This window comes from Clytia hemisphaerica, unplaced genomic scaffold, assembly GCF_902728285.1.
Source record: "Clytia hemisphaerica strain Z4C2 unplaced genomic scaffold, Clytia hemisphaerica genome assembly, whole genome shotgun sequence".
Classification (NCBI taxonomy): Eukaryota; Metazoa; Cnidaria; class Hydrozoa; order Leptothecata; family Clytiidae; genus Clytia; species Clytia hemisphaerica.
Genome location: NW_027104053.1, coordinates 7973 through 21848, shown reverse-complemented (window position 1 = coordinate 21848; position 13876 = coordinate 7973). Strand labels below are relative to the sequence as shown.

The 13876-nt window shown below is 35.5% G+C and overlaps 1 long non-coding RNA gene across 1 annotated transcript; it reads left to right on the top strand.

The window, feature by feature from the left end:
• Positions 1-8420: 8420 nt before the first annotated feature.
• Positions 8421-10548, top strand: LOC136811955 (uncharacterized). Its single transcript, XR_010847306.1, has 3 exons — positions 8421-8621; positions 9683-9733; positions 10287-10548. It is a non-coding gene; the product is annotated as an uncharacterized lncRNA (long non-coding RNA).
• The last annotated feature ends 3328 nt before the right edge of the window (positions 10549-13876 follow it).

Sequence of the window (13876 nt, the reverse complement as noted above, 5' to 3'; positions counted from 1 at the left end):
TAATGTGAGTTGCACCCAATCAAGTCTTATGCACATGGCTTCTACCTTGGAATGGTCAGATGGAAATACTGCTCCTAGGGAAAAAAGAAAGGTTTGTGCCTGCCATGGGTTGGACCATTTTTAAACCAGGCAGGGTTATCAACAAACTTTTCACCAAAGCCTAGGTTGTTTTAGGGTTGTTCAGTTAATTTTTCTTAGGGATTTTAGTCTATTTTTCTCATTTTCCTTTTATCTGCCATTTATTGGTGCATAACCCTCAAAGAGCAAACACCGCAAATAAGGGAGCATGATTTCCAAGGGGGGGGGGTCATTGAATGTTTCCAGGCCCTTCTAGAGATGTTACGAAGATTTCCAGGAGACTCCTTTCCTCTCTCAGCATTATCAAGCTGCTCTATCAATAAGTCAGAATAGTGAAGTTGCAAGACTGACTGGTGAGGGATTTTAAACAAAACAACGCACCATAAATAAGAAAAAGAGATTGAAAGAAGGGGTTTAGAGTCCCCGCAGTTGGCAACCAAGAGTAAGGTCTAAAAGCCTGGAGCTGTCTATTGTGTAGACTACGTACATTCGAAGGCTCAAAAAAATTTGAAAAGTGGTTTTCAACCTTCCTTGAAGTCTACAACAATATACCTTATTGGAGTTTTAATTTTTCTAAATAAGCGATGCATTGTGGGATTGTTTCGAGAGTATTACAATAAACATCTCTTAGGAATTCCTCGAGGGAATTCTATTATATTACTCCCGAAACAATCGCACACAAGGCATCGCTTTTTTATAACTAGATATAGCTTACACTAACTGCCACCTTTCAAATAATGTGTTGAAATATTATTACTATTATTTATTCATTTACTTGTTTTTATCCTTTTATTTCTAGACGGAAGAAGTCTATTTTTATTTTAGGGAAGTCGATTTTATGAATGTAAAGAATCTATCTAAATAAATAAAAATGATGGGTTAGTTTTAAACATGACAATATAAACAATCCATCCAAATAAAAATATGGGCTAAGCGGTTTTTCTATATGCAATAAATCTAAATAAGTACGAATCACAACAATGACTCCTTTATAACCGTTTTAAACTGCATCCCATTAAACAAACCCTCCCCATTTTCTTGCTGGTTATCCCGTAAAATATATATAGGAAAAGATTCCAGAAAAGTATCAAGAATCTTAGTACGGAAATGGGAAGTTGTTAATGATTCAAAATAAAAATCCTGAATAGCAAATGGTGTATCAAGATCGGTGAAGTTCGATATTGAAGCTTGATTTATTACCTTGTTGCCCATCTCCGACGGCTTATTAGCAGACACCCACGCTAAAAAGCTTAAGAGCTTAAAGAGCAGGCAAATATCTATCATCCCATCGGGCGGCGATGTCAATTGAACTGTTAGATTACCGAACCAAATTGAACAGTCATCGAAGCAAGAAATTCCAGTAAGGTTTGATTAGTTCGATTAGTTCGATTGATGTTTGATGTGTTTGATTTACGGTTTTCGTTTACAAATCATTCTCAGAGCACATGAACAACACTTTTCTGCTAATCCAATGATTGTAAGGGAACCATTTGAGCTACAAAAACATTGATTGAACTTGATCGAACTGCGATAAAAGTAATCAAACTGAAGATTTTCCGGTAAAGTTTGATTACTGTTCGATCAGGTTCGGTAATCAAACACCTAACCGTTCGATGAAATTTGTGCTGTTTGTAGTTTTAGTGAAGAAGAGGGCTATGTGTTGCTGTTAGTGTTGTTGTTGTGGAAAATTAACTCTTTTGTACTACTCACTGAGCATTATCAATTTATTGGTGCATTCACTAACTACACAAACATAAAATACTTAGTAGTAAACGAATAATAAACCTCTTTAAATACTCTACAAAAGACCAGAAAACATGATAAAAATCTATACAGCAGCAGCAAGTTTCAAAGGCATGTGCAAGGATTCCCATGTGCAATTCACACAGCCATTAAAAAGTTCTCACGATGAATGTTTACAAAGGCTTGGTTACACTTCTTACACTAGCGTATTTTAATTATTAAGAAAAGCGCTGTTTTTTATCTTTGTGAGTGAGTCCACCTTTAGAATATTGGCCGTAAAGTACGCCCACAGCCAAACACCCACGCCATAATTTTCGCCCCAAAAGTATTGCCCGGATAAACTACGGAATGCTAAACATACGGAAAAAAAAGGTGACAAAAAAAAAAAAATTTTTTCACTAACCTCTCACTCATCGCGAAACTATTACGCCACCTATGCTCCGCTGCGCTCCGCTGCGCTCCGCTCGGTGGCAAAAATCAAAAACTCCGATATGATCTATTAGTTACGAAATTTTCCTTCTCATTTTATAAACATTTATCAAACGAAACATACTTTTTCGCCATATTTATAGGCTGACTCAAAATGTTTTTAGATCTACAAAAAATGTGTTATAAGTAAACAATTTTATGTAAGATGGGAAATTGGAAGATTGTATTCAAGTTTTTTTCATGATAGACTAGGTTGTTTTGCAGGGTAGTAAGGTACTTTTTGTGGGTGTATTTCTTCTGAAGGTGTTTCAAAAATATAGAAATCAAATGTCGGTAGCTTAAGAAAACAAGATAAAACTTAATCCAAAAATTGATTTTGCCATGGATCAATGTGGAGTCAGATCACAAACAACAAAATTTTTGGTAGCTTAAGAGTAAGCCGGAATTAACCTGAGATCCGATCGTGATTGTTTTCTGTCCACCACGCTGAGACTCTAAAGTGATGGGTGAAAACAAAACAATCTGACGAATAAGCTATCTCGAATTTGCGAGAACCGCACTCGTCTAATAGGACTGGGAATGACAACAAAGTTGCGTGATTGTGTTTATGAATAGGGCGCCGTATCAGGAAAATTCAATACTTGACATTCCGGCACACAACAAGATTCTTGCTGTAGAATTTTCTGCGGGAGGATTATTTTCCTCAGATGGTTAATTTTCAAGGGCTTTCAGAGGTTTACTGTGTCCGTAAGCTGTTATCAGAATAGCCGGAATGATACGTTTGATACAGTAATGTGGGTGTTATACATCATGATAAAACAATAACTGTTACGGGGTAATATAAGTTTGTGTAAACTACAACTATAATTCTACACCATCGTGTATCTCCCGTACATCGTAGCCTAGAGTGTAGTCAATGAATTTGCCAATGAATTTACCAAGGTGTTTGCCGGAGGCTTACGGGTTCGACGGTAGTGTTACGGTGTGTTAGCCCTTTTATTGTCGGTGTTCGGTGTTTGAAGAAAAAAACGACGGTATTTTCGAAAATTTAGCTGTCGTTGTTGATGGTGATTCAAGAAAAATACGTCGGTATACCCCCATACAATAGCAATTTTAGCAACTTTTTTCGATGCATGAAAAAAAAGTTAAAGACTGACGGATGGGGAATTAAAATTCGGAAGATAACATTTTAAATACAATCTGAAAGTTTTATTATTTTTTATGAAATCCTTGTTTTTGTGTTAGACCCGCCCTTATTTCACATATGTTGTTCATATCGTTCAAAATCTTTTTTCATCAGAAAAAAAACGAGAGAGTTAAGAACCGATATCTAAGTAAATGGTCAAGACATTTTTTTCAAAATAGTATTTTACTTTTTTGCTTATGGCTTTCCTTAGACTTAAAATCTTCTTCAAAATGAGAAAAAAATTATTCAAATAAAATAACACATCTGTAGTGATTTGAGTTGAAGGGCGGAACTGTTATGGTCTTAGACTTTTATTTTGGGCTTGAAATTAAGTGAGCATCGTGTTCGACATATTGAATCAATCTTGTAGACTCAAAAATGGGGTATAAAAGGAAGAGTTTTTTGGAGATTTTCATTTACTACGGTACATAAAAGAGAGAAAAGAAAAGCAACGGTCTTCTAATGCGATAAAAGTAATCAAACTGAAGATTTTCCGGTAAAGTTTGATTACTGTTCGATCAGGTTCGGTAATCAAACACCTAACCGTTCGATGAAATTTGTGCTGTTTGTAGTTTTAGTGAAGAAGAGGGCTATGTGTTGCTGTTAGTGTTGTTGTTGTGGAAAATTAACTCTTTTGTACTACTCACTGAGCATTATCAATTTATTGGTGCATTCACTAACTACACAAACATAAAATACTTAGTAGTAAACGAATAATAAACCTCTTTAAATACTCTACAAAAGACCAGAAAACATGATAAAAATCTATACAGCAGCAGCAAGTTTCAAAGGCATGTGCAAGGATTCCCATGTGCAATTCACACAGCCATTAAAAAGTTCTCACGATGAATGTTTACAAAGGCTTGGTTACACTTCTTACACTAGCGTATTTTAATTATTAAGAAAAGCGCTGTTTTTTATCTTTGTGAGTGAGTCCACCTTTAGAATATTGGCCGTAAAGTACGCCCACAGCCAAACACCCACGCCATAATTTTCGCCCCAAAAGTATTGCCCGGATAAACTACGGAATGCTAAACATACGGAAAAAAAAGGTGACAAAAAAAAAAAAAATTTTCACTAACCTCTCACTCATCGCGAAACTATTACGCCACCTATGCTCCGCTGCGCTCCGCTCGGTGGCAAAAATCAAAAACTCCGATATGATCTATTAGTTACGAAATTTTCCTTCTCATTTTATAAACATTTATCAAACGAAACATACTTTTTCGCCATATTTATAGGCTGACTCAAAATGTTTTTAGATCTACAAAAAATGTGTTATAAGTAAACAATTTTATGTAAGATGGGAAATTGGAAGATTGTATTCAAGTTTTTTTCATGATAGACTAGGTTGTTTTGCAGGGTAGTAAGGTACTTTTTGTGGGTGTATTTCTTCTGAAGGTGTTTCAAAAATATAGAAATCAAATGTCGGTAGCTTAAGAAAACAAGATAAAACTTAATCCAAAAATTGATTTTGCCATGGATCAATGTGGAGTCAGATCACAAACAACAAAATTTTTGGTAGCTTAAGAGTAAGCCGGAATTAACCTGAGATCCGATCGTGATTGTTTTCTGTCCACCACGCTGAGACTCTAAAGTGATGGGTGAAAACAAAACAATCTGACGAATAAGCTATCTCGAATTTGCGAGAACCGCACTCGTCTAATAGGACTGGGAATGACAACAAAGTTGCGTGATTGTGTTTATGAATAGGGCGCCGTATCAGGAAAATTCAATACTTGACATTCCGGCACACAACAAGATTCTTGCTGTAGAATTTTCTGCGGGAGGATTATTTTCCTCAGATGGTTAATTTTCAAGGGCTTTCAGAGGTTTACTGTGTCCGTAAGCTGTTATCAGAATAGCCGGAATGATACGTTTGATACAGTAATGTGGGTGTTATACATCATGATAAAACAATAACTGTTACGGGGTAATATAAGTTTGTGTAAACTACAACTATAATTCTACACCATCGTGTATCTCCCGTACATCGTAGCCTAGAGTGTAGTCAATGAATTTGCCAATGAATTTACCAAGGTGTTTGCCGGAGGCTTACGGGTTCGACGGTAGTGTTACGGTGTGTTAGCCCTTTTATTGTCGGTGTTCGGTGTTTGAAGAAAAAAACGACGGTATTTTCGAAAATTTAGCTGTCGTTGTTGATGGTGATTCAAGAAAAATACGTCGGTATACCCCCATACAATAGCAATTTTAGCAACTTTTTTCGATGCATGAAAAAAAAGTTAAAGACTGACGGATGGGGAATTAAAATTCGGAAGATAACATTTTAAATACAATCTGAAAGTTTTATTATTTTTTATGAAATCCTTGTTTTTGTGTTAGACCCGCCCTTATTTTCACATATGTTGTTCATATCGTTCAAAATCTTTTTTCATCAGAAAAAAAACGAGAGAGTTAAGAACCGATATCTAAGTAAATGGTCAAGACATTTTTTTCAAAATAGTATTTTACTTTTTTGCTTATGGCTTTCCTTAGACTTAAAATCTTCTTCAAAATGAGAAAAAAATTATTCAAATAAAATAACACATCTGTAGTGATTTGAGTTGAAGGGCGGAACTGTTATGGTCTTAGACTTTTATTTGGGCTTGAAATTAAGTGAGCATCGTGTTCGACATATTGAATCAATCTTGTAGACTCAAAAATGGGGTATAAAAGGAAGAGTTTTTTGGAGATTTTCATTTACTACGGTACATAAAAGAGAGAAAAGAAAAGCAACGGTCTTCTAATGCGATAAAAGTAATCAAACTGAAGATTTTCCGGTAAAGTTTGATTACTGTTCGATCAGGTTCGGTAATCAAACACCTAACCGTTCGATGAAATTTGTGCTGTTTGTAGTTTTAGTGAAGAAGAGGGCTATGTGTTGCTGTTAGTGTTGTTGTTGTGGAAAATTAACTCTTTTGTACTACTCACTGAGCATTATCAATTTATTGGTGCATTCACTAACTACACAAACATAAAATACTTAGTAGTAAACGAATAATAAACCTCTTTAAATACTCTACAAAAGACCAGAAAACATGATAAAAATCTATACAGCAGCAGCAAGTTTCAAAGGCATGTGCAAGGATTCCCATGTGCAATTCACACAGCCATTAAAAAGTTCTCACGATGAATGTTTACAAAGGCTTGGTTACACTTCTTACACTAGCGTATTTTAATTATTAAGAAAAGCGCTGTTTTTTATCTTTGTGAGTGAGTCCACCTTTAGAATATTGGCCGTAAAGTACGCCCACAGCCAAACACCCACGCCATAATTTTCGCCCCAAAAGTATTGCCCGGATAAACTACGGAATGCTAAACATACGGAAAAAAAAGGTGACAAAAAAAAAAAAAAATTTTCACTAACCTCTCACTCATCGCGAAACTATTACGCCACCTATGCTCCGCTGCGCTCCGCTCGGTGGCAAAAATCAAAAACTCCGATATGATCTATTAGTTACGAAATTTTCCTTCTCATTTTATAAACATTTATCAAACGAAACATACTTTTTCGCCATATTTATAGGCTGACTCAAAATGTTTTTAGATCTACAAAAAATGTGTTATAAGTAAACAATTTTATGTAAGATGGGAAATTGGAAGATTGTATTCAAGTTTTTTTCATGATAGACTAGGTTGTTTTGCAGGGTAGTAAGGTACTTTTTGTGGGTGTATTTCTTCTGAAGGTGTTTCAAAAATATAGAAATCAAATGTCGGTAGCTTAAGAAAACAAGATAAAACTTAATCCAAAAATTGATTTTGCCATGGATCAATGTGGAGTCAGATCACAAACAACAAAATTTTTGGTAGCTTAAGAGTAAGCCGGAATTAACCTGAGATCCGATCGTGATTGTTTTCTGTCCACCACGCTGGAGACTCTAAAGTGATGGGTGAAAACAAAACAATCTGACGAATAAGCTATCTCGAATTTGCGAGAACCGCACTCGTCTAATAGGACTGGGAATGACAACAAAGTTGCGTGATTGTGTTTAGAATAGGGCGCCGTATCAGGAAAATTCAATACTTGACATTCCGGCACACAACAAGATTCTTGCTGTAGAATTTTCTGCGGGAGGATTATTTTCCTCAGATGGTTAATTTTCAAGGGCTTTCAGAGGTTTACTGTGTCCGTAAGCTGTTATCAGAATAGCCGGAATGATACGTTTGATACAGTAATGTGGGTGTTATACATCATGATAAAACAATAACTGTTACGGGGTAATATAAGTTTGTGTAAACTACAACTATAATTCTACACCATCGTGTATCTCCCGTACATCGTAGCCTAGAGTGTAGTCAATGAATTTGCCAATGAACTTACCAAGGTGTTTGCCGGAGGCTTACGGGTTCGACGGTAGTGTTACGGTGTGTTAGCCCTTTTATTGTCGGTGTTCGGTGTTTGAAGAAAAAAACGACGGTATTTTCGAAAATTTAGCTGTCGTTGTTGATGGTGATTCAAGAAAAATACGTCGGTATACCCCCATACAATAGCAATTTTAGCAACTTTTTTCGATGCATGAAAAAAAAGTTAAAGACTGACGGATGGGGAATTAAAATTCGGAAGATAACATTTTAAATACAATCTGAAAGTTTTATTATTTTTTATGAAATCCTTGTTTTTGTGTTAGACCCGCCCTTATTTTCACATATGTTGTTCATATCGTTCAAAATCTTTTTTCATCAGAAAAAAAACGAGAGAGTTAAGAACCGATATCTAAGTAAATGGTCAAGACATTTTTTTCAAAATAGTATTTTACTTTTTTGCTTATGGCTTTCCTTAGACTTAAAATCTTCTTCAAAATGAGAAAAAAATTATTCAAATAAAATAACACATCTGTAGTGATTTGAGTTGAAGGGCGGAACTGTTATGGTCTTAGACTTTTATTTTGGGCTTGAAATTAAGTGAGCATCGTGTTCGACATATTGAATCAATCTTGTAGACTCAAAAATGGGGTATAAAAGGAAGAGTTTTTTGGAGATTTTCATTTACTACGGTACATAAAAGAGAGAAAAGAAAAGCAACGGTCTTCTAATCTAGTCTAATAACCGAAAATCTAAAAATCTAATAATTTTCATTTTGATTTTAATGCATTAAGAAGGAACAAAATAGGATCCAACATGATTTATGGAATAAAGATCGAAAAATATTTAATGGTTGCAATTTTACTTATTTCATTTTTGGCGTGTAAGTATATTTTATTTCAATTTTACCCGTTAGCTAAAATAGTATTTAATGCTATTTTATGCAAACAAATTGTTAAGGTTTAATTTTCGGTTTAATTTTGGCTAATTAGATCACACAAAGTGATGACCAGCTTCTGGAAATGGCTTCAAAAGCTGGCACACAACGTCATTTCAACGTTTTTCTAATATTCACAACGTCCATATATCGTTAGATGAACGATGGACCAAGGTTGTGTGTCAGCTGGGTAAAAAAATGGCTTCCTGTTTTTGATGAACATATACAGCTAAAATTATGTCCATCTAAACATCGATTTAATGATAAATTCTGAATCCAATACACTCTTTTTTTAAAGAAACAATGAGGCAAAAGTAAGAACATTTTAAGAACAATGTTGAGCTTAAAATGGCCAAATTTGAAAAAATTAAGACCGAGCCTCATCAAAAACTTATTGATTCTTATAAAAAAAAGAGGGGCTTTGCCACTGGAAAGTCAAATCCTGAGGTGGAGCACCACACCTACTCTCAGCTGGCACACAACGTTTTTTTCAACGTTCATCTAACGTTATATGGAAAGCAAATAATGAGCGAAAAATCGACCCTTAAGGTGCATCTTCTTTAAATTCTTTTACCATTTTCAGACAAAATATGGTCAGATTTTCGAAATTTTACATCCTTAGAGTGCGATCTTTCTCATCTGCGCTGATTTCGACCCTTACAGTGCACTTTGGGAAACTTGGAAAATATACCCTTAAGGGCCGCATGTGTGGTAGGTCATTTACCTTGAGTTTCCCAAAGTGCACTGTAAGGGTCGAAATCAGCAAAGATGTGATAAAGTAAAATTTCGAAAATCTGACCATATTTTGCCTGAAAATGGTCAAAAATTTTCAAAAAATGCACCGTAAGGGTCGGTTTCAAGGGCCTAATTTTGGGCCGCACGTATGGTCGTTTTGGAGTTGAGTGCCCCCGCCCCCCGGGATTGCAAGGCGAATGCTCTACCAACTGAGCTACCCACCCCAACAGAAGTCGAGAGACTACTTTATAATTGTAAATTCTACATTTTAGTGACATCAGCGAGAAGCATGTCAGAAAAAAGATGGCTGTATAACAATGAAGGTGAGACAAAAGTTGTTATTTTTCTTTGAAAACCCGCAAAAAGTTTTCACCAATTCTCAAAAAACACACAAAAAGATAATATCCAGATTGCCCTTTTCATCAGTTTAATTCTTACTTTCCACAATCTTGTACCCGGGCCCACTTTGAACCACATTGTGATTTTACTGATGCGCTAGTTCAGTCGTGAGTGCTTTCAGAATCATAAAAAAGTGAATTAAGGGACTGAGTTCAAGTTTACTTTTTCAAGATTCTCAAAGATCAGGTCTTGCTTATTCAGCTACTTTATTGAAAGCAAAGGGTTATTGCTCAATATATCTAGTTTGGTGTCCTAAACAAAAAAATTCGTAGCCCAGATCTTTCCTATCTCTTATGATCGCAATGGCTTCAGCTTTAGCAAGGCAGACTTAGCACAGTTTTCTGTGCTCGTATTTTAACTGGTTGAGAATCTCGAGAAAGCAATTATTACATGCCTAATGGCTATTGAGAATTCTCTATATAGCGTCCGTTTGGAAATGGTTAAAATGCTTCTAAACTACTTTTTCAATTATTTTAGAATCGGTTTTCAAGCGAGCAACGCGCCCACAGATTAACTGTATCGATATCATGGATGAGATAGAGTGCAAGAAACAGTTGAATAATTTTGGAAGCTGTCAAAGCATTTATTATCCTTTTGATATTTTTTGCGCAAAATTTTGTGATATTTGTGTTTAGAATTTGGTATTTTTAGTTACTTAATTTTTGTTAGTTTCAACTTGTATCATATAATAGGTCCTAAAATATAACTATAGTAGAGTCTCTTTAACTCGAACCTCTATGACTCGAATGTCTCCTTAACTCGAGCAAGTTTTCCCGTTCCTTCAGTGAACAATGCCTTGTAAACCGATCTCCATAACTCAAAATGTTTCCCCTCACTAAAGTCTGTCAAAGGGTTACAAAAAACCGATTTACCCTCTGAAAGGGTCCAAAATTCAGGAAAATCGAAATTTCCCCCTCTCAAATGGTGGTCATTTTCAAAAATTAGGAGCAAAAATTGTGTGATAATCGACAAAGATTTTGGGGAAAAGTCCCTCTAAGGGTTCCAAAAACGTCAGGGTCGATTTTCGATTTTAAGCTCGAACTTACTCGACACCTCGCAAACCTAGTACCACCTCCCTCGGATTAAGTTTTGTGTCACCTTTTATTTAAAATTTTGAAATCCCAACTCTAAGAGTTTCTACCACAGTTGTACGGTTGGAATAGTTGCTTAGAAAAAACATCACTGTTTCATATTCACTTTTAAAGTCAACATTGCATTGACTTATCATCTCTGAAGTATAAAACACGTTTGTGTGGAGAAAATTAAAGGTCTTTTCACTTGCCTAAGAGGAGTTACTTTGGTATTTACAATCGGGGCCGAAATATAGAATTTAAAAATCGGGCGAGAACTGCAGTTTCAGTACTTCCATTTTGTTTCATTGGATTTTTTGATTTGGGAGGGGTTAAGTGGCTTCCAGGCTATATTCTCAGTCTTATTGGAACATTTTTGAGCTTTTAGATCCTGAGATCCTAAGGTCCTAAGTTTTAAGTCTAGCGCCAAAACTCAGAGTTAAAACTCTACTTTCCAACCGTACTTTAAAGCACTTAAAAATCACTTGCGGTTTTTCAAATTTTGAGGGAATTCCCCTTTTGTGCTAAATATTAAGGTGGGGATTGTACCTCAGGCGAGTTAAAGGAAAGCTCCGGGCAGAGATTCTGATCCTCTAAAGACCATGGCTTTGTAAAAGAATCTGCTAGACTCGCGGTACGTTTTTTTATTTGGGAAGAATATCAAATGAGTTTTTGAGCGTGGTGATTGGCTCAAATCATAATCATAAATATTAGAAGTTTTGAATGTTTCGGTTGAACAGCCAGGTCAGATGACATAGGCGGTTTTAGACCATGTCGAACTTATCAGAGAATGAGATTTGTAATTGTAGTTTCATTGTCTTTTAAGGAGCATTGTTTCCGACGTACTTGCTCTATTGTCTTAAATCCGCCAGTGGTGGACACCCCCTTCTGACAGACCCGGTAGAATTTTTTCAGCCAGTTGAGATAATAATAACGGACTGAAACTCGATGGGGATTGGTATCCCCATGTTTTTATGGCTGAGGATTTCAATTTTTTTGTTTTCAAGTCAAAAAAATTCAGTGGGGATGGGAAAAATTTTGCAGTGAGGGTTGGTTTATTTGATAATTTTCAGTGGGGACAAAAATTGGAGGATAATTTTCCACCAAGGACGATATTTTGGTCAATTTTCCAGTGGAAAGGGTTCTCAGTGGGTCTGTGAGAAGAGGGTGTCAGATGATCACATTCGCAAGATCTCTTTATTGCAGAGCATGTACGCAGAATGAATGATTTGTTTTGAGATCAGGATGAAATATTTAGTCTAAAGGAAGCTCTCTCTTTAATTTTGGATTTACAGGCGCCGGGCATTAGCTAGACCACATTTTCAAAGTAAAAAGGAAATTTATTAATCACGCCAAAATTTGTTTAATAGTACGTTAAAATAAACCTGTTTTAGGCGATCTAGAAGAGGTTAAATTCAAAGATTTTGTCAGTATATCACTTTCAAAGTGGAGCCGCGGCACCTGGATTATTGGTATCGAGTTCTTTGGTATTTGTACTTTTTTTTCAGTCCGTCATCCAAGAAAATAACTGGATATAAATAAATTTAAATAAAGAAATAAATTGAAAAGATAAGATAGCATTACATTCTACACGCTTTTTTTATAAGAATAGTGTGATGAGGGTCAAGTATTCTTAAGAAATTGCCAAAATTGAGGGTGAAATATTCTTAACGTATTTTTACTTTTTTAGACTTGACTTTTTTACAAACATGAAAAATGATCAATTTGAGAGTTTTGGACTTTTGACTGAACATTTGGAGCTAAAATTACATTTCTACCTCATATTTTAAATTCAAGTCTAACAAAGAAGCAGTTAAGCTGTTAACCAATACAAAATAACTGTATTCTTATCAAACTCTGTGAAGCTCACCCTAGAGGGTATTCTTAGGGTATTCTTACGATTTGGCCAATTTTCACCCTGATATTCTTATAGAAGATATTCTTTTTAACTTGTCAAGGAAATATATTATTTAAGAAGATATTCCTATAAAAAAAAGCGTGTATTACTTCATCTTTTGATTGGGTATTTTTTTCATTTTTTTTTGCCAGCACACTATTTATATAAAGGTCTGGGTAACTTCAAAATATGTTTATTCTCTAAATCTACAAATAAAAAGTGAATTTGATTTAAAATCTATAAAAACAGGTCGTGACTATTTCATATGTGTAAATGAAAATTAATCGATGGGTATTTGATTGAAAATCGTCAAAATTGACTTTTTAAGAAAATCTATCCTCTTCCCAGCTAGCTTAAAGCTTTTTCCTCAAGCTTGTGTTTAAAATGTGTTTCAAAAACTTCTGAAAAAAGTCTTTAAACAGGGGTTTTGCTTTGTTAATTTCGCCTTAGCGAAAGTTTTACGATATAGGCATTGTATGGTGGTATCGGAAAAAAATTAGAAAACGAAAGTACTCGATACGGCGGACAAACTCATTAAATTTAATTTGTTTTTCTTAGAAAAGTGGCGACCTGGCAGGGGGTGCAGGGTGTGCAGTGCACCGCCCAGAAAGACCTGAGAGGGCGCCAAAAAAGCTTTAAAAGGGGGCGCCAAATTCTTTTTGATGTTTAATTGGGCGATTGGGCGCCCTTTGACACGTTTATAGCGCCTTTTATAAGTGCAATGTAAATTTTTTTTTTCGCCTGCGGCGCTTCGTTTTATTTTACGCTCTTGTATTCTTTCTCTTGAATTTTTCCAAAACTACTATCAATATTGAATTGCGAAAAAGTCAAAGCAAGAGAAGTGTTGTGTATCCACCAGGGGTTAAAGAGGATGCTCATCCCCAAAATGAGAGATTGCCAAAAAGATCGAAACTGCTCGCTGTGGTTTTTGTGGTCTTATGCGGACTAACTTTCTCCTTCTTAGAATATCTTGTAAGCTGTTTGACCTTTCTTACACCAAATTTCTTTGCCTGCGGTGCCAGAATTACAAAGAACCTTTATTCCTGCCAACTCTCGAATTTTTGGGGCCTCTTTCAGCCATTAATCTTTAATGGAGAGTA